At 39.5% G+C, this 24,221-nt stretch overlaps 1 pseudogene; it reads right to left on the minus strand.

Moving 5' to 3' along the window:
- Positions 1–6,330: 6,330 nt before the first annotated feature.
- LOC134389459 (keratin-associated protein 9-1-like) lies at positions 6,331–6,777 on the minus strand (annotated as a pseudogene).
- Positions 6,778–24,221: the final 17,444 nt, after the last annotated feature.

A 24,221-nucleotide genomic window follows, 5' to 3' on the forward strand; every position in this document is an offset into this window, starting at 1 on the left:
TCATAGTTGTGGCAAGTTTTGAACTTTATACAAATAAATTATTTGGCAGGATTTTGTTGTTTGTTTTGCTGCTTTTGCTCAAAATTATATCTGTGAAATTTATTGAGCTTTTGCATGTAGTAGTCATTTGTTCATTTCCATGGATCTTTGGTACATCGTTGTGTTTTGGGATCACAATGTATGGACACATGCTATACTTGATGGGTATTTGTCCCTGGTTAGAGGCTTCTGGAAATAATGCTCCCAGGAACATTGTTGTCTCTTGTCTACATCTTGTCTACACATGCATGATTTCTGAGGAATATTTTTTTGGAGTGAAATTTCTGGGGTGTAAATTGTGCATATGGTTACATTAGAGAAGAGTTCCAAAGAGTTTTCAGAAAGCATTGCAATACCTCACCCATCTTATTGTCATTGCTTTATGTCTCCTCAACACCTGATATTTTTATTCTTGAATGTGAGCCGTTCCAGTTGTGTGTTTTGTAATATGTTAATATGGTTTTAGTTTGAATTTTCCTAAGACTGGACAGTTTGCATAACTTTTCCAATGCTCATTGAACTTTTGGATTTCTCTCTTGTGAGGTTCTGATTGCATCTTTAATTAATTCTGCTGAGTGTGTCTTCTCCTTATTTCTTCATTGAAGTGTTTTATTTATTGTGAACACTTGCCTTTGTTGATTATGTGCATTAGCGATGATGTCCTCTCTTATGCTGCGCTAGCTTCTGTCTCTTTCCCTGAATGTTTGCTTCTCATAAACCTGAGTTCTTTATTTTAATGATCTGGTTCTGGATCTTTTTCATAGAACTTACAGTGTTTTCAGTTTCTTGTTTAATAACTTGAATAATTATCTTAAGGTCATATGTATATATTTTTATATGTTACATCTTAGAAATGTTATTGCCTTACCACTTATATGTATGTGTACAGTGTCCCTGGAATTGATTAGTATACATTATGTCTGGAATTGGTTTTTGTGTCCTTTGAGGTAAGGGTCATATTTAAAAAAAAATCTGTGTGCATGTCCAATGGTCTTGAGACCAATAATTGAAAAGACCTGCCTGATACCCACTTATCTGCTGTGCATACATTGCTGTGAGTCAAGTGATCATACATGAGTGGCTTTCTTTCTAATATCTCTATTCTGGGTTAGGTAAGCCCATGGGGAGAAAAGAAACACCAAAGGTCAACTTTTTTGGTTCTCCAATTTTTCTTCAAATTTTCTGAAAGTCTTGATAGATCTCCAATTAAATGATAAAGATGAAAACACTTTAAGGCTCTTATAGTTGTTATCAACTTGATTAGTGTAGTGAACACCTAGTATTCCATCCTCTGGCATTGAACCATTGCTGTATTTGAGCACATAGGAAATAAAGTAGGTAATATGGAAGAGAAGCAGAGTACTGAAAGGAGACCATCTTGACAGAGTACAAATCCTGGCCTCATGTTTTATGGACTTCCATGTCCATTCTGAATGCTCAAGTCATTTGACAAGACTTGGCTCCAACTGAGGTGCACATTGAGGATAGTACAAGGATTGGGTGTGTGGTTAAACAACACCTGAAAGGTCGTTTATTACAGAATTCATTTTACCAATATTTATTGAGTGAACATTATGTGCCAGCAATTCTCTACAATGGTGTATAATGAGAAAAAAATAAACCCCAAAATGTTATGCAAGAAATTGAGACATCTCCAGGAGGAGAGTGTAGTAATTAAGAGCAAAGGCTTGAGAAGCAGACAAAGAAAGCTTCCATTCCTAGTTTTACCGACACTAACTTTGTAATTTTAACAATTCTATTTTTCAAAAGAAGTATAAAGCAAGATAGTCATATTGAATGAAATGCATGTAGGAATCCTGATTGTCATATAGTTTCACAGTTTTCTGAATAGTAATCAGATTTCACATTTCTTCTTATGTTTATTTGCCATATGTGTTTATCTCAATATGAAATTTCCAGTTGTTTTTTTCCCGCTAGTACTTAATTTGGTTTCATGTGCTTTCTTAAAGAAAGACCTGATGTGTAGGAGATTTTCCCCCTGATACTCAATTTATTGGTATATGAATTCCGGAAACCTCCTCCAGTGTGTAATTTGTTTTCACTTTTAAGATCTTGTTTGCTGGACATAAATTCTTTATGTTAACATAATCCAATTAGGTGATCTTTTCTGTAAGATGTAACTTGTTTTTCTTTGTGATGGAGTCTCTTTCTTCCTCAAGATCTAAAAGATATTTCCCTATGTTTTCGTGTAAGAGCTTTCAGGTTGTTAAGTCCATTTAAATCTTTAGTTCACCTGGACTAGATTTTAGTATATTATGTGAATTAGGGATCAAATTTTCCAGGTGCGTTTATTAAACATTCTCTGTGAATACACACACACACACACACACACACACACACACACACACGCACGCACGCACACACACACACACAGACATATGCCTTCTTTCAGTCACAATATTATTTAAATTTATCTTGTCTTTTTTTCTAATCTGTATTATCAGTGTTTTATACATGTCAAAAAAGATTGTAGAAGGCACTGACTTTTGCTTTTGTTTATTTTTTCTTTTCGTATGTTTTATATTTCCTTAATTTCCATTCTCACTTATGTCTTTCCTTCAAATTTTTTTGGTTATTTATTTTTCTGTTTCTGACATCTTAAGGTGAATAATATATCCATTTATTTTCCAATTTTATTTTTTACTAGTATAAATATTGAAGGGTTAAACCTTTTCCTTAAAGACCATTTTGATGATATTCTGCAAGTTTTGACATATAGTATGTCCATTCTCATTCATTCGCTCAAGTGACTAAATTTCCATTGTAAAATCCTGAAGACTGGTTTTCTAAATCAGAAATTCTGTCAGCTCTATTTGTTCACTGATATTTTCTCTCTATTATTTAAACCAAATACTTCCTTTGGTTCTTCTTAATAATTTATTTCGATTTTTGAGATAGGAAGATTGAAATTAATAATTTCGAGTTCTTAGAACATCAATGAAAATTGAGGTGTGAAAATTGAATTGACCTTCTAGTCATGTCCCCTGTATCAACGAAATTAACGTGTGTGAAGGGTGGAAGCGTGGAAATTCCTAAAATGAAAACCCACCTTTTAGATGGATGCAGGTTCCTAGAGTGCCTACTTAAGGGGTTTTTTGGATTTCCATTTCAAAGCCTTCCTAGAGGTATATCAGGACATGATCGGGTTAGAAGAACTTGCAAACCATTGGCCAAATACTCCCACAGCCGGACTGTGAACTATGAGAAGACAGTAAAGTAGCGTCCACGAAGAACGTGGATGTTGCTGTTGAGTCTTAGAATCCTCAGTATTCTACCTTCTGTAATTTCAAAATGTTCTTCATGTGGCAGGGAATGTTTCCCTTCATGTTTCTTTGAGAACTAAGCCTTTTTCTTCATTGATTTTTTTAAAAAAAATCCTTGCTGTCCCATCATTTTCAAATAAGTTAGTTCTGGACATATCAAGATTCATTTTTTTTAGGCAGAATAATGGCATCTCAAAGATGTGCGTGTCCTGATCCCCTGTGAATAGGTTACTTTACAGGACAAAAGAAATATTGCAAATGCAATTTATTTAAGGACATCAGAGGGGGAGGTTATCCTGGATTATCTGCATGGGCCCAATGTTATGATAAAGTCCCTTATAATGAAAAGAGAGAGATTGGAGAGTGGGTGATAGGAAGGAAGCAGAGGTCAGAGTGATACAGAGATATAAACCAAAGGATGGGAGCAGGCTCTAGAAGATGCAAAGACAAGGACATGCATTGTTTTCCTAGCATCTACAGAAGCAATACTTCCCTGGGACTTTAGCTCTGTGAGACCCATTTTGGACTTCAAACCTCCAGAAATGTAAGGTAATAAATTGGTGCTGTTCATGCTTCTAACTTTGTGATAATATGTTACAGCAGTGATAGGAAACAAACACTTCATTCCAATTCTTCTCTGCCTGAACTTGACATTGATGGGACTTCCTGTTACAACTTTTCTAAGGGTCACTCCTGCTTCTTGAGTTAAACGTGCTCTTACAGAGCTTGAACCTACAGTCCAATATTCTTCTTCATTTAGAATACGCAAGCAAAATCTAAAAGTGCAAGTTCTGGGATGTGCTGAAGGGAGAATTTCAAAGCGCAGTTCCTGATGAAAAAGCCCGAGGTATCTCACTTGAAAAAGAATTGAACAAAACAAGACCAATTATCTGCAATTTAGCTAGGTGTTTACTTACAGTATTGTGATATATCCACAGCATTCTTTTCCTAGGTGTTGCTTTTCATTCATCTGAAATCACAGGAAGAATTTAACTGCACTACTCTTCCAATGGAAACTTGTGAAAAAGGAACTGGGTCATACATAAGAAGCTGGCACGGACAGATCATCACCTGGTGATCAAAAACAGTCTCGGTCCATGATATCCCTATCACATCCCCAGTGCTCCCCCAAACAACTTTGTTTTGGAAGCCAGAGAAAGGTAGCACTATCCATGCCATATCAGGCAGGTGATTTTGCCTCCCTCAAGACTGATTTTATCAGCTCTGACATGGGGGTAGTAATGCCCACCTTTCAGGAATAGATGGTCATGGCAGAGAGTGTAGGTGAAACCTCTGGCTGGACACCTAACGGACATCAGGCTCTCATTGGAAAGTTTAGTCACCTGGCAATGAATTTCAGACTCATCATCCAGGAATATTCCTTATCTCTGTCACATTGTGCAGTGAACTCACGAGAAGCTCCTTTCCATCTTTTATTAATAATGTGGCCACAGTGAGAACCTATTTATTTGCTCTCAGAGCTATATAATTACTTGTCCTGCTGAGTGCCTTGGCTATTCTCTTTATTACTTAGTTTTTCTTCAGACGACCCAGGTTCCCTATATGGGAACCAACCCAATGTCCATCTTGACTTTGAAGAGTACATTTAGCTTGTCTTTATCCCATAGGACATAAAAAGTTGTTTTGTGCTCGTTAATTGTTCAGAGATTGTGACTGGATCTCAAGATCTATGCTTATTGCATGGCTAACTTTGTTCTCAGGACTCTGTATAAATTTATCTTCTTTTCATATAATCTTCATGTAAAAAAATGAAATTGCCTCAAAGATTGCGAGCTAAGGAATCAGGGCCGAAGTGTGTGTGCTTTGCTATGTGATTCCTAATTCCAATTTCTGTTAAGATGAATGCAGTGATACCAGGTTGCCAATTCCAGACTATCAAAGGATAGGTTCCCGTAAGCTAGGGCAGGGCCAGCAATACTAATGATGCTTTCGTTATTTGTTGGTGACAGTTTCATCAGCAGCTGGTCAAAATCCAAAGAAGGTGTAAGGCTTCCTTCATGGACTAGAATGCTGAAAGGCAGTATCTGATGGTCATAGATAGAAAAGAGCATTTGAGGTTGGTAGATAGAAAAGTATTTGTAGATGAGAGGCATAATTATTTCCAATGTTAGAGAAGCAATTCAAAATGTCCATCTTTTCTTTGACCAGCCAACATTATTATATCTACTTTTAGAAAAAAAGAAAAAGAAAAAGAAAGAAATAAAAAGAGAAGCACCGTTGCCCTGGTATCAAAAACTTGGGATCTGAACTGCTTCTGCCTATTACTAGCTGCGTGGAAAATCATTTTCTCATCTCTGAAGTGGGAATTATAATTTTTGCTCTGCTCGACATGTAGTACCATTGTGAGATTCGTAAGAGATAAATAAAAAATGCCACTCGAAATAAGCCTTCATAAAGAACTGCTGTGAACTAAATACCCAAGCAAGCAAGCAAGCAAGCAAGCGATCGAGAACCAACGAACCAAACAACCAACAAAAAAACTAAACAGAAAACATAGCATAGGGTGCAGGATAATACAAATTTTATTAGAAAACATCAGTGAGGGAGACAATTAAAGTGATCACGAAACAATGAAGTGTCATAGCAGAAGTTCCGAAATATAATGCACGGACCTAAAATCATGCTCAGTATTGATCAGTACAGAGAGTTGAATATAACATCACCGAAAAAAAAATGTTTTTTATGTATCATAGATGCAAACGCTGATGGACATATTCCGGAAATTGAGACTATGAATCCATGTCAGTGAGGTGGAGCTGACCAGCATGTGGTTCGCTGAGAAGAGGAAATGGAGAAGAATGATATCAAAGGGATGCAGGCTGCATCACTTCAGTAGATTCACAAGCATTGTAGAAACAAGGGGACAGCAACGGTCAGTGTCAGCATGTTGACTGTCAGCAAAGCTTAGAGAGCAAGATTCTTGGAAGTTTGGCAATATGGTTGGGGCAATGGGTCTGTGGTGGGTGGTGAGTGTGCGGCAGGTGAATCAGCAGCTGCATGGTTGGCAGCAGCTGGATCCACAGCAAGGATTACAGCCACAGCTTGGACGGTAGCAGGTGGTCCTGCAGCAGGTGGTCTGACAGCAAGTCGGGCGGCAGCAAGGCTGGCAGCAGCAAGATCCACAGCAGCTTGGCTGGCAGCAGCTAGATCCACCACAGGAAGGGCGGCAGCAGCTGGACACACAGCAAGGACTGCAGCCACAGCTGGGGCGGCAGCAAGTGGTCCTGCAGCAGGTGGTCTGACAGCAAGTTGGGCGGCAGCAAGGCTGGCAGCAGCCGGACCCACCACAGCTCTGGCCACAGCAGCCGGACCCACAGCAGTTGGGCTGGCAGCAGCTAGATCCCCCACAAGAGGGCTGGCAGCAGGTGGTCTGGCATCAAGTGGTCCTGCAGCAGGTAGGCTGGCAGCAAGGGGAGCAGCAGGATTGGGTCATGGTGTCAGGTGTAGAAGGTGGGCTTCTGTTCAGAAGTGAGTTTCCCAGGTTCTGAGAATTCCTTTAATTCTGGGGCTTTTATATACTGGACCTCCCATGTAGGGACCAATGAGCAGGACTTTTCCTTGTTGTAATTTGTTTTCCACAGTCTCTAGGGAAGTGGCTCAAGGAAAAAGTTGGTTTCTCAGTTTGAAAATTCTTTTGAAAATTATGCACCTAAGAATTTATTGTGCATAATTCATTGTGAATATTTGTGGCAATCATCAGCATCATGGTGTTTGCTGTGATCATCCTCTGGCCAGGTGATAGTTCCTGTGGCCCAAGGAGTGTCCGAGCAGTCACCTTTTCCAGCTTCTTCCTTTGGTTGTAAGTAAAGTGGGAAGTGTCCCTGGGGAAGTGCATGATGCTGATATGCTCACAGTGACGTGTGGAATCTATACCTGAATCCAAGTGTTCTTGCTTAGAAAAGGCAGATTACTGAAGGCTACAATAGGCATGTCCACTCACAGCCATCATGACACAGGTTGTAGCAGTTTGACCAAGGGTGCATGAGTTGAGGGTGGTGGGCATCATTTTATGCATATACAAATCATCACCAAAGCAGGAGGTAGAGGCAGAGGCAGGACACTGGGATTCAGGAAGCATCAATGCCTCATGTCCTAACTCTGTTGACCAGCAGGTTTAGTCACCTCTGATAGGACACTCAAGCAGCACATTATTTGTGTTCATAAAAGGAGCGAATTATATGCCACATGATGACAACATGGGTACCTTCATTTGATATGAAATTGAGGTCGAATGGACATTGAAAGAACTGCATACCTCATGAATGTGCAGCTTGACTGATTATGGCAAAGGGAAGAGTGCATTCATCATTCACATTGGGAGACAGAGCTCAGTGTGTAGTCAAGTCACTGATCTTCAGCTTTTCCTTAATAGCTTTTTTTTTTTTTTTTTTTTGCTGCCTCTTTAAGGTTACTAGGCATTATAACATCATAGTTGTGTCAAGTTTTGAACCTTTTAGAAATTGTATGGCATGTATATTTTTATGTTTGGCTTCTTTGGGGAAAATTACGTTGGTGAGATATAGTGACTTTTTCACATATAGTAGTCGTTTATTCATTTCTTTTATCTTTTCTGTATCATTGTAAGAAAGGACATCAATTTATTATTGCATTCTATTTAGATAAATATTTTGCCCTCATTCGATGCTTTGGGAAAAAATGTACCTGGGAATATTTTTGTCTACATCTTGGTCTCTAGGTGTATGCATTTGTGTGGAATATTTTCAGTGGAGTGAAATCACTCTGTTATAAATTTGACTTGTGGACCCCATTAGAGGAGAGTTGCAAGTAGTTTCTTAGAAAAAGTTTCAAGAACTCATATATCTTATTTTTGCCATTGGCTTAGGTGTTCTCAATACCAGATATTTTCACTCTTGAACTTAAGACATTCTGTTTGTGTATGTATTGAGTAATATGCAAAAATGGTTTTAAGTTGACTGATACGTTTGTGCCACTTTTCCTATGCTCCTTGAACATTTGGTTTTCTCTTTCTGTGTCTGGTTTATTTCTCTTAACATAATTTTCTTCGAGCTCATCCATGCTGCTGCAAATGACAGAATTCAATTATTTTTTTATGGCTGAGTAGTATTCCATTGTGTTTATCTACCAAAGTTTCCTTATCCAGTTGTTTGTTGATGGACATTTAAGTTGATTCTATATCTTGGCTCTTGTAAATAGATCTGCAATGAACAGGAGTGCTGATATCCCTTTGACATGGTGATTTCCCTTCCTTTGGATATATACCCAGCAGTGGGAATGCAGGATCATATGGCGGTTCTATTTGTAGTTGTCTGAGAAACCTGCATACAGTTTTCCATGTTGGTTGTACTAATTTAGAGTCCCATCAACAGGGTACAAGTGTTCCCCTTTCTTAGCGTCCTCGCCAGAATTTGTTATTCTGTGTCATTTTGATAATAGCCATTCTACTTGGGGTGAGATGATATCTCAATGTGGTTGTGATTTGGATACTCCTGATGATTAGTGGTGTTGAGCATTTTCTCATAAACCTAGGTCTTCTTTTGAGAAATACTGATTAAGATCCTTTTCCCGTTTTTAAATCAGATTAATTTTTTTTACTGCAATTTTTTTTGAGTTCCATGTATATTCTGGATATTAATCACTTGTTGGATGCTTAGTTTGCAAATTTTTTCTCCCATTCTGTAGGTTGTCTTTACACTCTGTTGATGGTTTCCTTTGCTGTGCAGAAGATTTTTAGTTTGCTATAATCCCATTTGTTTATTTTTTATTTGTTGCCTGTGCTTTTGAGGTGTTATTCTTAAAGTCTTTGATCAGTCCGACACCCTGAAGTGCTTCCTCTGTGTTTTCTTCTAGGAGTTTTATAGTTTCATGTCTTATATTTTAATCTTTCATCCATTTTAAGTTGCTTTTGATATAAGGTGAGAGGTATGGCTCTAGCTACCCATGGACATCCAGTTATCCCAGCACCACCGCTGAAGAGGCTGTCCTTTCACCAATGTACGTTCTTGGTGTCTTTGTTGGTTTCTGGGTTCTTTCTTCTGTTCCATTGTTCCGTGTATCTCTTTTTCTGCCAGTTCCATGCTGTTTTGGTTACTATAGCTTTATAGTATAATTTGAAGTCAGGTAGTGTAATGCCTCTCTTGTTTTGTTTTTTTATTTTGTTGTTGAGGATTGCTTTGGCCATTTGGAGTCTTTTGTTTTACTCTATGAATGTTAGGATTGTTTTTTCTATTTCTGTGAAGATTGTCATTGGTATTTTAATAGAGATTGCATTGAATGTGTATATTGTTTGGGGTAGTATGGTCATTTTTACAACATTAATTCTACCAATAAATGAGCATAGAATGTCCATTTTTTTGTGTCCTTTTTCACATCTCTCATCTATATTATGTAGCTCTCATTGTAGAGATCATCTACCTGCTCAGTTAAGTGTATTCCTAGGTATTCTGCTGTATTGGTAGCTACTGTAAATAGGCTTGCTTCCTTGATTTCTTTTCCTGCTATTTCATTGCTGTTGTGTGAAAAAACTACAGACTTTTGTGTCCTGATTTTGTATACTGCAATTTTACTGAATTGCAGCTCTTTTCATAGAGTTTATAGGTTTTTCTATGTTCAGGACCATGTCATCTGCAAACAGCGATAATTTGACTTTATATTTTCCAATTTGGAAAATTATTTTTTATTTCTTTCTCTTGCCTTTTATTCTTTATTTCTTTCTCTTGCCTAATTGCTCTGGCCAGTACTTCCAGTACTATGTTAAATAAGAGTGGTGAGAGTGGGCATCCTAACCTTATTGCTGTTCTTAAGGGGAAAACTTTCAGATTATCCTTATTCTGCATGATATTGGTGGTGGGTTTGTCATACATGTCTTTTACTGTGTTGAGATATCTTCCTTCTGTTCCTAATTTTCTGAGAGTCATTATCATGAATCAATGCTGAGTGTCATCAAATGCCTTTTTTTGCAACTATTGAGATAATCATATGATTTTTGTCCTTGATTTTGTTGATGTGGCACATCACATTTATTGATTTGCATATGTGGAAGCAATCTTGCAACTCTGGGATCAATCCCACTCCACCATGATGTATGATCTTTTTGATGTGCTGTTGTACTCTGTCTGCTGAGATTTTGTGGAGGATTTTTGCGTCTATGTTCATCAAGTATATTGGCCTGTAGGTTTTTGTTTTGTTTTGTTTTGTTTTGTTTTAACTTTGTTTGATTTTGGTGTCAGGTTGATGCTGGTCTCAAGGAATGAGTTTGGGAGAATGGTCTGTATTTTAATTTTTGGACGTTTCATAATCATTGGTATTAATACCTTTTTAAAGGTATTATGGTTAATTAATTAATTAATTAATTTTTAGCTCCAACCAATAAGTGAGAACATGTAGTATTTCTCTTTCTGTGCCTAACTCATTTCACTTAATATAATTCTTTCGGGGGAGGGGGGAAGAAGATATTACAACTACAATTACTTGAAGTTGATATGACAAGCAAACAGAAAGGACATTGTTGGGTGGGAGGGAGGAGTTGGAGGAGGGAGGTGGGGTTTCGGTAACAGGCCACCGTAATCAACCACATTGTATATTGACAGAATAAAATTAGAAGAAACAAAGCTATTTTCGTAGACTTGAAGAGTAAAGCCATCTGGGCCTAGGCTTTTCTTTATTGGAAGACTGCTGTTTACTTCCTCAATCATTTTGCTCATTATTGATCTTTGCTGGTTTTCTTTTTCTTTTTGATGCTGTCTTGGCCGTTTGTACGCATCCAGAAATTTATCCACTTCCTCCAAGTTTTCAAATATTTTGGCAGATAGTTGTTAATATCAGTTTCCAATTATTCCCTGTATTTTTGTGGCATTGGTTGCAATGTCTCCTTTTGCATTTCTGATATTTGTTATTTGGATCTTCTCCTTGTTTAACATAGTCTGACTAATGGTTTATCTGTTATGTTTATCTTCTCAAAAAACCAGCTTTATGTTTCATTGATCTTTTGTATTTGTTTTTTGGTCTCTATCTTATTTAGTTATTATCTGATCTTACTCATTTCTTTTCCCCTACCAATTCTGGGATTTGATTGTTCTATTTTTAGTTTTCTTTGAGGAGTATAATTAGGTTGTTTATTTGAAGCCTTTCTATTCTTTTGATGTTAGCATTTATTGCAATAAACTTCTCACTTAGTACTGCTTTTGCAGTATCCCATAGGTTTTGGTATAATGTGACTTTATTTTCATTAGTTTCAAGAAAGCTTTGATTTCCTGTTTAATTTCTTCTTGGACCCATATGTCGTTCAGAAGCATGTTTCTTCATTACCTCATATTAGCACAGTTTCCAAAATTTCACTTGTTTTGGTTTCTAATTTTCATCCATTGTGGTCTGAGAAGCTATTTGAAATGATTACAGTTTTTAAAATAATTGTTGAGACTTGATTTGTGACCTAACCTGTGATCTATCTTGTAGAATGTTCCATGTGCTGATGAGAAGAATGGATCTTCTGTAGTCATTTGATGAAATGTCCTGTAGATGTCGGCCAAATCCACTTGGTCTAAAGTGTACTTTAAGTCCTCTGTTTCTCTGTTGATTTGTTGTGTAGATGATTTGTCCAGTGTTGGAGATGGGTACTGAGGTCCCTAAATATTTTTGTAATTGGTTCTATTTCTCTGTTTAGGTGTGAAAGTGTTTACTTTATATATCTGGTTGTTCCAGTGTAGGGTGTGTTCATATTTATGATTGTAAAGTGTTATAGCTGGAGAGATCCCTTTGTCAATATATCATTAACTTCTTTGCCTTTTTTATAGTTCTTGGTTAAAGTCCGTTTTATCCAATGTAGGAATGGCAATTCCTGATAGTTTTTGGTTTCCATTTGTGTGGTATATGTTTTTCCATCCCTTCACTCTTAGTCTGTGTGAGTCTTTACAGGTGAGGTGAACTTTTAGTTGGAAGCATAGAGTTGGGTCTAGTTTTTAAATTGATTCAGCCAGTATATGTCTCTTTGGTGGAGAATTCAGTCCATTTACATTCAAGTTGTTATTTAAAGTTATTGTTTTATTCCTGACATTTCATTACCTTCTACGTGGTTGTTTTTAATGTCTTCTGCTCTTTGTGAAAATATCCATTCTACCTAAAGTGATCTATAGATTCAATGCCATCCCCATCTGATTACCAATGACATTCTTTACAGAAATAGAAAAAAACAATCCTAACATTCATATAGAACAACATAAGACCCCCAATAGACAATGGAATCTTGAGCAAAAAAAAAAAAGAAAAAGAAATAGATAAAAGAAAAATACCATAGGAATTATACCACCTGAATTCAAATGATAGTACAAAGTTATAGTAAACAAAACAGCATTGTATTCTCATAAAAACAAACACACAGATCAATGGAATAGAATAGAGAACCCAGAAATCAATCCACAAATTTACAGCCCCCTGATCCTTGACAAAGTTACCAAGAGCATCAATGGGTTAAAGGACAGCCTCTTCAATGAATGGTGCTGGGAAGAATAGATATCCGTGTGTTGAAGAATGAAAAAATACCAAAATCAACTCAAAATGGATTATATCCTTAATGTAAGTCCTGAAACAATAAAACTCGTAGAGGGAGCCATAGGGGAAACACTTCAGGATGTAGGACTGGACAAGGACTTTGTAAATAAAGCTCCCAAAATACAGGCAACAACCACATGAAATAACCAAATGGGATTATAACAAACTAAAAAGCTTCTGCACAGCAAAGGAGACCATAAACAGAGTGAAAAGACAACCCACAGAATGGGAGTTAATATTTGGAAAGTATGCATCCAACACGGGATTAATATCTGGAATGGACAAAGAACTCAAACAACTTAACCATAAAAAAAACTAATAATCCAATGAAAAAATAGGGAATGGAGATGCAAAGACATTTCTAAAGGAAGACTTACAAATGGCCTACAGGTATATGGAAAAATACTAAACATCACTAGTCGTCACGGAAATGAAAATCAAAACCACATTGAGATATAATCTCAGCCCCTGGAATGAATATGAACTGAGGTCACCAGAGGTTGTAAAGAGGGAGCAAGGGCTGGGGGAGTATGGGAAGAATTGGTAAAGGGCCACAAAATATTGTTACATTGTATAATGTTGAATATACTAGTTTTCCTGATTTGAGCATCATATATTGCACACAGATATTGATATTCAACTCTGTACTCCATAGATATGTACAATCATCTTTTCTATAAAAAAAAAGAAAAAAGAATGAGTGCATTTTTTAATGACAAAAACACTAACTACCCTGATTTGATCATCACGTGTTGTATACAAATTCTGATAGTCAGCTCTGTACCCCACAAATATGTATAATCAATTATGTTTCAATAGAAATGAATGAAAAACAAACAACTACAAAAACAAAAAGCTCATCTTCTAGTTCAGGGATTCTTTCTTCTGCTTGTTCCAGCCTGCTGCTTATACTCTCGGTTGTATTTTTTGTTTCATTGAATGAATTCTTCAGTCTAGGATTTCCACATCCTTCTTTTTTAGTCTTTCTGTCTGTTTGATGAATTTGTCATACATGTCCAGGATTGATTTTTTTTTTTTACTTCATTGTGATTTCTATGAATTTTTTGTTGAATACTGTTGAGTTTCCTTAATATTTTTCTTACATCATGTTGAATTTCCCTAATATTGCCATTTGGGATTCTTCCCCAGGCAATTAACTGACCGGTTTCCTATTGTTTGGGGTCTGGTATTGGAGAAGTTTAATCTCCTTTTGGGGAAGTCAAGTTTCCCTGCTTTATCGGGCTTCTCGTATCTCTGTGTCAGTATTTGGGTATCTGGTGGTTTAGTTGCTTCTTCTAACTTTGGGAGTGGTTTTTGAGGGGAAAGACTTTTACCTGTAGACATATTCTATATTGATAGCCAGGCTGGGTGTCCTATGCTTGGTTCTAGGTGAGTGCAGTAGTAAGTCCCACCTTCCCCTTTGCACTTTCTCTGCTGCTGTGGGCAGGACCAATGTGTCAGGCAGGATTCTGTGCTTCCAAGGAAGGTGGGTATGGACCTAGGTGGCTTGTGCAGCCCATGCACAGTCTCTGCTGGTGCTGGCAGTCTCTCTGTGTCAGGCAGACCTCTGAATTCTCAGGGAAGGAGGGCATGAACGCAGGCAACTGGCACAAGGGAGAGGCACATTCCCTGCTCACTGTCCACTGGGTTTGGGGGCTTGGAGTTGCTGAGGCAGGTGGGCTCAGAGTTACTGAGAGGAAGAAGGGTGTGCATCCCAGTGGCTGGTATTCTCCTCTTACTCTCCATTGGCTGTTGTGGTTCCCTTCAGGGGTAGTGCTCTGAGCTTCCAGGGAAGGAGGGTGTGAGGACTCTTAGCCACTAGACACCCTGGGCTCACTGTCCACGAGGGCTGCATGGTTAGTGTGCAGCCTGATTTGCAGGCGTACGTGGTGGGAACACCAGTCATGAATTCCCACCCCACCACTTCTCTTGTCCCAGCATTTCAGCTTTCACCAATCTCTATTCTAGTCCTGGTTGGTAGTTTCCCCTGTCTTTCTCTGCTGCTATCTCAAATTTCCACATTTTGGGGTGTTTTCTTCACTCTTTAGCTGGATTCTGTTGCTTTTTTCATGCACATTCTACTCTACAGGTAACTATCTGTCCCTTTGAACTTTTTCTGCATTAGACGTGAGGGCTGACCCCTTCAATATGGCGAGGTTCAGGCATAGTACCAGAAAAAAACCCAAAAAACAATAGCAATTCTATTTTTCCAAAGACTTATAATACAAGAGCATGTAAGATACCTGATTGTGGTATAGACTTGCATTTCCCTGAAGAGTAATAATGTTCACATTTCTTCATGTTTATTTGACATATGTTTATCTCAATATGATATTTTCAGTTGGTTGGGTTTATTGCTAATATTTAATTTGGTTTCATGTGCTTTTTAAAAATAATCTGATGTGTAAAATATTTTCCCCATTGATACCAATATTTTGTTACTTGTTTTTTTAAATTTATTAAAATATCGTTTACTGAACATAAAATCTTTATGGTAATATAATCCAACTAGGCAATCTTTTCTGTAAGACACAACTTATTTTTCTTGATTAGGAAGTCGCATTCTACCTCAAGGACTAAAAGGTTTTTCTTTATTGTTTCTTCTAAGAGCTTTTATGTCATTGAGTTCATTTTAAATCCTTAGTTCACCTGGACTAAATTTTTGTATGTGACATGCAAAAGGGATCTAGTTTCATCACTTTCTAGCTGCATTTATTGAACGGTCCTTGGAAATCTATATGTATGTGCCTTCTTTCATTCACATCAGTATTGAAATTTGTCTTTATTCCTGATCAGTACTATCAAAGTCTATTTTGTAAAATAAGGTTGTAGAAGGCATCAACTTTTAATTTTGTTGATTTTCTTCATGTTGTATATTTTTCCTTATTTCATCCTCACTTTTCCTTTCCTTTCTAAATTTTTTTGCTAATAAATTTTTTTGTTTGTGACATGTTAAGATTAATACTGAATTCATTAATTTTCCAGTTTTATTTCTTACTCGTATAAATACTGAAGGGTTAAAAGTTTTCCTTAACACACTATTTTTATGGTATCTTGTAAGTTTTGATGTGTAGTAGTGCTTTCCCTACCATTCATTTTCTGAGATGTTTCAATTCCTATTATAAAATCCTCAGGACTGTTATCCTAATTCAGTAATTCTGTTCTCAGCTCTATTTGTTCTGTGATATACTCTCTCTCTTATTTATTCCAAATATTTCTTTTGGTTATTCAGTGATTTATCTTTTCAAGAAATGAAGAAAGAGCTTAATAGTATCATGTTCTTATAACAAAACAAAATTGAGATGTGAAAACTGAGTTGGCCATCTAATCATTTTCCCTATATCCATCAAATTAAGGTTGAGAAGGGGAGAAGCTTTGAAGTTCCTCAAATGAAAAAAAATCATACTTTCATTAGAATGAAGGTTTCTGTGATACTTGTTTAAAGGATTTTGTAGATTTCAGTTTAATAAGACCTTGTAGTCTATTAGCCACATACTCCAAAAGCCTGACTGAGCTGTGAGAAGATTCTGAAGTAGCAAAGAGAAAGAACACAGACATGCCTAGAGAGTCTTAGAATCCTCAGTATTCTTTTTTTAAAAAAGATGACTGGTAAGGGGATCTCAACCCTGGACTTGGTGTTGTCAGCACCACGCTCAGCCTGTGAACCAACCAGCCATCGCTGCATAGGATCCGAAGCCGTGGCCTTGATGTTATCAGCACCACACTCTGCCGAGTGAGCCACAGGCCAGCGCAGAATCCTGAGTATTCTAATTCCTGTAATTTAAGCATGCTCTTCCTGTGCCTGGGAATATTTCTGTTCATGTTTCTTTGCAAAGACTAAACCTTCTTTTCCATTAGCTTTTAAAAGTTCTCCCCACACTATTTTTCAAATACTTCTAGAACATATCAAAGTTCACGTTTTAGGCAGAATAATGACCTCTCCAAGTCCGGTATGAATAGTTCACTTTAGAGAAATAAAGAAACTATGCAGAGGTGATTAAATTAAGGGACTTGGAATGGGAGGTTACCCTGGATTCTCTTGGAGGTTGCAATGTTATGATAAGGGATTTAGAAAGAAAAAAGTAGACTGGAGAGTGGGTGATGGGATGGAAGCAGAGGAAGGAGTGAGAGGAGGGTCTAGAAGATGGGGAAGGCACGAATATGCATTGTTTTCCTAATACCTCGGAAGGAATGTATCCACACACACACCTTATTTTAGCTCTGTGACACTAATTGTGGACTTCTGACCTCAAGAACTGTAAGGCAATAAATTGGTGCTTTTCATTAAATGACATTTGTGGTAATTCGTTATAACAGCCATAGGAAACCGACATTTCTTTCCAATTCTCTTTCTGAACTTGACATGGATGTGAGTATCTATTATGAATTTTCCAAGGGTCTCTCCTGCTTCTTCAGTTAAAATATCCTTACTACTGCAGGGGATAGACTTGAAGTTCAATATTCCTCTTTGAGTAAAACACAAAAGCAAAATGTAAAAGTGCTTTTTCTAGAATGTGTCCAGGGGAGAATTTCAAGGAGCAATTGTCTTGATGAAAACTCCTGAGCGTTCTTTCCCAGGTGAAGCATGTGCAAAAGCAGACAAGATATCTGGAGTGTAGTCCAGTATTTTTCACCGAATTGTGACCTCCTCAGCATTCTTATCTCAGGCATTGCTTTTGCTTCAACTGTAGTGAAAGGAAGAATTTGACGGCTCCTCTTACTGATGAAGACTGTGAAAGAGGAAATCAATCACACAGAAACAGGTGCGGACAGATCGTCATTGGGAGAACAAAAACAGTTCGCTCCTATTATATCCCAATCATTTCCCCAGTGCTCCTCGAACAGCTTGTTTTTGAAGCCAGGCAAAGGTAGCACTAATCATGCAACCCGAGGCAAGTGATTTAGCCTCCCTCAAGACTGATTTCCTTACCTAAGGTATGGGGGGCTGTAATGTGCACCTTTCCAGAATGCATGCACATGGTACAGAGAGTGGAGGTGAAGGCTCAGGCTGGACACCTAACATGCAGCAGGCCCTGGGCAAATGTTGGTAAGCCCCCATCCCTTCTTCTCATTGAAAACATTAATAAAGTGGAAATAAATTTCTGACTCTTCCTCCAGGAAGGGCACACATCTCTGGCACATCGAGTGGTGAACTCACCAGAAGAACCGTTCCATCTCTCATTAAGAAAGAGGCAGTAGGGGAATCCTCTCAATTTTTGCTCAGAGCGTTATGAGTCCTTGTCCTGATGAATCTGCCTTGGCATTTCTCTGTATCAATTGGTTTTTCTTCAGACGACCCAGGTTCCTCCCTTTTGGAACCCACCCAATACCTGCCCATCTTAACACTGAAGAGTGCATACATCCTTTTCCTAGTTGAATTCCATCTAGATCTCTCTTTTTCCAGAAAAATCTGAGTTTGATTTTATTTTTCCACTTAATTTTCATCATCTCAGAGAACATTGAAAGTTGTTTTATGTTGTCTTGTGGCCCACAATTTATGAATGGATCACAGGGAATGTGCCCATTGCATGGGTAACTTAATTCTCAGGACCATGTACTGAATTAACTTCTCTCCATGCAACATTCATGTCCAGAAACCAAAGGGGCTCAAAGTTCAGGAGGTCAGGAATCAAGGCCCAAGCATGGGTGCCACTAGGGTCATTGCCCATTCCAGTGTCTCTTAAGATGAATGCAATGAGACGAGGATGCCAATTCCATGAGATCAAAAGAGAGGTGGCCAAGGAAGAGGACAGGGCTAGATACACCAATGGTGCTCATAGTATTTCTTGGTGACGGATTGTACCAGTGTCCTAGCAGAATGCATAGAAGGTGTAAGGCTGTCTTTGTAGATGAGAATGCTGAAAGGCAGTGCCTATTGGTCACAGAGCGGGGAGGAGTACTTGGGAAGAGCTCGGTAGACAGAAAAGTGTTAATAGATGAAAGGGATAATTAGTCCTAATGTTAGAGAAGCTACTCCAAATGTCCACCTTTTCTGTGACAAGTCGACAGGGTCATATGTACTTGTAGAGAAATAAAAAGTACGAAAAAAAAATAAAGAGAAAAAGAAAGATTGAGAGCAAGTGTCCTTGCCTTGGATTCAAAGAACCCCGGCACAGGTCAGCTTCTTTGGATGACTGGCTGCACAGCAAGTCTTTTCAGCATCATCAAAAAGGGAGTGGTATCCTTAGCTGGGCTCAACATGTAGAGCCGTTGTGTGATTTGAATGAGGTGATATGTCCTGACCCGCGGGATATTCAACGCAGACCCTGGAGGGGGGAGTGGGAATTGGATGGGACAAGAGACGTGAGAAATGGAGACAAGACAGTATTCTGATCAAGTCTCGTTTATTAGCCAGAAGGTCACAGCTTATATAGACAGCAGGAGGGAATCAGCAGATAAGGAATTATGCAGACGTTTTCTGGGAAAAATCACAGGGCAATTCTTTCCAGGAAATGGAACATTTCTCAGCTATCTAAAGCAAAGCAGCGGTGATCTGCACCTAGGGCTGTGCAAGCAGTAAGGAGAAAAAGGTGGAAAGGTCACAGCATTTATATCTTTAGTGTCAGAGGGCTATTGGCAGGGCTTGATGACCCTGGGCAGGCTATAACCGGGCTCTTTGGCCCCGACAGTGATAAATGTAAAATTTGACTCCAAAGTCAATCTGAGAAAAAAAATGCTCTAAACCAACCAAACGACCGACCGACTCACCAACCAACCAACCAACCAACACACCCACCACCCGACCAACAAACCCATGAAAAAACGAACAAAATGGAAACCTTGACATAGGATTTCAGGAGAAAACCACTTTTATTAGAAAAGTTGAGATAGGAAGACAATTAAAAAGAACATGAGACAGTTAAGTAACGTGGCAAGAGTTTTGAAATGCAATGTTTGCAACTACGAAGATGCTCAGTATTGATCATTACAGAGGGATATACAGCCAGTCGGAAGAGATTTTCCACTTTCCACATTCAACAGAGGCCAAAGGTTACGACCCCTTAGCTAATGTTGAGACCAGGAAAGTATGTCAATGTGCTTCAGATGAGCAGTCCCTGGCTCACTGAGTAAGGGGAAATGAGGAAGGGAAAGATGGAAGGAGTGTCACATGTGTCCCTTCTGAAGAATAACAAGCATTGCAGGAAAATGGGGAGGAAATGGTCGGAGTGACTACGGTGATAGTTAGCAGAGCTTAGGGAGGAAGATTCTCGCAGAAACAGGAAGCTGGACAAAAGGGTTGAGGAAAGAGGCCTGCGGTGGGTGTTAGGTGTGCAGCAGGTGGATCAGCAGCAGCAAGATGGGCAGCAGCAGCAAGGCTGGCAGCAGCCGCACCCGCAGCCACCATGGTGGCAGCAGGGCGAGCAGCCGCAGCCACAGCCGCAGCCACAGCCGCAGCCACAGCCGCAGCCACAGCAAGGACTGCAGCAACAGCAGTGGCGGCAACAGCAGTTCCTGCAGCAGGAGTTGTGACAGCAGTGATGGCAGCAGCAGTTGCGGCAGCAGCAAGGTTGGCAGCAGCCGCACCCACAGCAGGTGGGCTGGCAGCAAGGGGAGCAGCAGCAGGTCATGGTGTCAGGTGTGGAGGGTGGGCTTCTGTTCAGGAGTGTGATTCCCAGATGGTGAGGACTCCCTCTCTTCTGGGGCTTTTATACACTGGACCCCCCTCCCCACCCATGTAGGGACCAATGAGCAGGACTTTTCCTTCTTGGAATTTGTTGACCGTGGTCCCTAGGGAAATGGCCCAGGGAAAATGTGGGTCTCTAAATATGAGAAGTCCTTGGAAAGATTTGTAGACATCCTGAGCAGCGTGGTGTTTGCTGTGCTCATCCTCTGGTCAGGTGATAGGTCCTGTTTCCTGGGGAGTGTCAGAGCAGTCGTCTTTGCCAGCTTGTTTCTTTGGCTGTAGGGAGAGTGGGAAGTGTCCCACGGGAGGGGCATGATGCTGATATGCTCACAGCAACCATGTGGAATCCATAGCTGGGTCTCAATGTGCTCGCTCTGAAGAGCCTGATCATTGAGGTGTACAATAACTGCTGCGTTCACCAGCAGCCACCATGGCACAGTTCATCCCAGTTGGAGCAAGGGGTGCAGGAGCCGAGGGTGGTGAGCATGATCATTTTCACCAACAAATCATCGCCAAAAGCAGGACGATAGAGGAAGAGGCAAGACACCGGGATTCCAAAAACACCCACCTCTTTTAAGTCCGTAACCCTGTTGAGCAGCAGGATCAGTAACGTGTGGTGGGACGCCCAACCGGCACATTATTTGTGTCCATAAAAGGAGCAAATTATATGCCACGTGATGACACCTCAGGTACCTTCATCCAAAACTGAAGTTGACCTATGATCGGAGTGGAAAGAGCCGTGTACACCATTAATGTATGGCTTGACTGATTACGACACGAGGAAGAGTCCATTCATCCTTCGTGTCAGGAAATAGAGCTCAATGCGTAGGCAAGTGGCTCCCCTCATGATTCTCCTTAGCGCTATCCTTCTCTTCCTGCTTAAGGCATCTAGGTGTTCTGATACGGAAGGTAGCGGAATTTTGAATTTTATACAAATGCGATTTTATGGCATGTATATTTTTTGTTTGTCTTCTTTGGCTCCAAATGATGTGTGTGAGATTTATTGACCTTCGTGCCTGTAGCCGTCATTTGTTCACTTCCTGTGGTCTCGGGTATATCCTTGCAGGAAGGGACAACGATGTATTGATGCCTGCTATGCTTGATGGGTATTTGTCCCTCGTTAGGGGCTTCTGGGAATAATGCTCCCGGGAGTATTGCAGTCTACAATTGTTCTTCGGGTGCATGCATTTCTGTGGGATATTTTCTTGGAGTGACATTTTGGCATTTTGAATTGTGCATATAGTCCACCTTCGAGGAGAGTCCAAAACAGCTCTCTGAAAGAGTTCCTGCATCTTATAGTTGTCACTGCCTTATGTGTCCTCCATTCCTGATATTTGCACACTTGAATGCCAGCCCTTCTGGTCGTGTGTGTATTTAGTAGTATGTCAATATGGATACATTTTGAAGTTCTCTTGGACTGATGAGTTCGAGTAACGTTCCCTGTTTTGTGAGGTGCTCTGTTTTGTGAGGTGCGGATCATGTTTCTTGTGTAGTATACTGGACGACAGTCTGAAGGTCATGTAAACATCATCCCCCGTGTTTTCCTAGAAATGTCTTCGCCTTACCATTTTTATGTACGTGTGCATGATTCCTGGATTTGTTCTTTGTCCAATGATTCTGGAATTCTTTTGTGTGTGGAATGTGAAGGAGACCCATGGTTTCTTTTAATGGGGCTGAAAGTTCAGTTGTGCTGAGACCATGAATTGAAGAGACCAGTCTTTTCCCCACACACGTGCCGTGCAGACTTTTTTGTAAGGCAGGTGAACTTCCACGAGGGGCTCTCCTTCCGATGTCTCCCTTCTGGGTCCTCTATTCTGGGCACAGAACAGGCACCTAGGGCCAACTTCCTCTCCTGTAGTATCCTTTGTGTGTCAAGGCCGGCCTTCAACTTCCGAGTAGGCTTGGTAGCTCGGCAATCGACAGATAGAGATTTAAACATTTGCAAGATCTCATAGTTGTGAGCAACTGCATGGTGTCGTGAACCCCTCATGTTGGATCTTCGAGTTTTTAACCATTGCTCTGTTTGAGCAGGATGGAAGAAGAAGGTGGGTCAAATGGAAGAGAAACAGAGGACTGAAAAAAGAGCATGTCGACAGAGTACAAAACGCAGCCTTATGTTTCAAGGACCTCCATGTCATTTGTGAACCCCAAGCCATTTGGCAAGCCTTGGCTCCAACCGACATGCACATTGAGGATGGTATAAGTCTGGGATGTGTCGTCGTACAGCCTGCGCTCAGTCATCTATTCCATCCTTCATTTCACCAGTATTTATTGAGTGACCACTATGTGGCAAAATTGGCATGTAGTGGCAAACGAGAAAACCTGGAAATGTTTCGCAGAATCAGTGACAGGAACCTGAGGAGCAGAGCATTGCAATTAGGAGCAAATGGTGAGATGCTGAGAAGGATTCCCGCCCTAGTTTCATCCACAGTAATGTTGTCATTTTACCATTTCTTGTTTTACAAAGGCACCTAAAACAGGAGGTTTTCGTCCAGTGAGCTATGTGGAGGGTACCTGATTGGGGACAGCTTGGCGTTTTCCTCCAGAGTAAGCAGGTTGCACATTACTTCACATGTTCATGTGGCACATAGGTTTATCTCCAAGTGAGATTTCCAGTTGGTTGTGTCTTCCTGGCAATATGTCATTTGGTTTCACGTGCTTTCTTTCAAAAAACCGGAAGAGAGAACAGGACATGTACAATACTTTTCCCGTTGATACTAATTCTTTTATCTGTATATGAATTACTGAATCCTCCTCCCATGTGTAAGGTGATTTTATTACCACTTTTATTGACGTGGGGTACCACAAACACACATTGCGTATGTTAAAATTAGCCGATGAGGCGTTCTTCTCTCGAAGGGATCATTGATTTAGTTTTTAGTTAAGAAGTCTTTTTCTACCTCAAGGTCAAAGAGATATTCGTGTGTATTTTCTTCTATGAGTGTTAATGTTGTTGAGTATATTTTATTTCTGTAGTCCACTTGGACTAGATTTGCACATCGGTCGTGTATGTGGGATCCAGTTTCCTCACTTTCCAGCTGCATGTATCCAACCTTGTCTGTGAATGCGGACACATATTTATACCTATATGTATATATCGATGGATTCTTTCATTCACGACATCATTTCAAATTGTCTTATTTTTCCTCCATGAATTTTATCAGAGGCTTATTGGTGTAAGGAAAGAGATTTTAGAAAGTACTAACTTTTCCTCTGCTGATTTCCTTCATTTTGTATGTTCATTTTCCGAATTTACATTGTCACCTATGTCTTTCCTTCTTCCATTTTGGCATTTACCTCTTCTTTCTGTGACATCTGAAGATGAATATGACATTCATTCCGTTTCCATTTGATTTCTCCCTCGTGTAGAGATCGAGCATTTGACGTTTTTCTTACTCCATCGTTTTGAGGAGATCCTGCGTGTTTTGACGGGGAGTGCGTTCACTGCAATTAATTTTCTGAGATCTTTCAATTGCAGTGATAAAGTTTTGAGATCGATACTCCAAGTCTGTACCTTTCTTCTCAGCTCCATTCATTCCAATACGTATGGTGTCTCCTTTTCATACTGAACATTCCCCTACTTTCCTGTTAATAATTTCTGTACGTCTTCAAGAAAGGAAGAAAGGGGTCAATAGTATCATGTTCTTGTAACGCCCAAGAAAATTGTGGTGGGAAAATTGGGTGGCCATCAAATCACTTCCCCTCATTCATGAAATTAAGGTTTGAGA

The sequence above is a fragment of the Cynocephalus volans genome, chromosome 10, assembly GCF_027409185.1.
Source record: "Cynocephalus volans isolate mCynVol1 chromosome 10, mCynVol1.pri, whole genome shotgun sequence".
NCBI classification, from domain to species: domain Eukaryota; kingdom Metazoa; phylum Chordata; class Mammalia; order Dermoptera; family Cynocephalidae; genus Cynocephalus; species Cynocephalus volans.